Consider the following 444-nt stretch of genomic DNA (forward strand, 5'->3'; position numbering starts at 1 on the left):
TTTATATGCCCCGACCTGCACATACTACTCTGCTGACTCATAATCATGTTGCTGATGTGTGAATGGGCCAATCGTGTATAACCGAGCCAAATCGTCCTAGCTCCTAACTGCTACCCTATAAAAACCCCGAGTTTTTGAATCGCAGGGCCATTCCTCTGTCTCCTGCATGAGATACATATCGACCCAGTGCTCTGCCATAAAAGTTGCCTTGTGATTTTGCAACAAGAACGTCTCTCATGTTTCTATTGGTGACCCCGAATCAGGAGACTGAGTGGGGGCTCCTTCTTGGTGTCCTACACCTCTATTCTGATGCTATCCCTAATAACCCTCCATGTATTGTCACAATATTACAGTCAATAATTCAGGCTGAGACTTTCTGATAAACCAGAGGTCACAGAGGCTTTTAGAACTCCAGGTGATCTGGTTGCTCTTTTACACACTCTT

The sequence above is a fragment of the Mus caroli genome, unplaced genomic scaffold (assembly GCF_978045245.1).
Source record: "Mus caroli unplaced genomic scaffold, Mus_caroli_1 scaffold_22, whole genome shotgun sequence".
In the NCBI taxonomy this organism is placed as follows: Eukaryota; Metazoa; Chordata; class Mammalia; order Rodentia; family Muridae; genus Mus; species Mus caroli.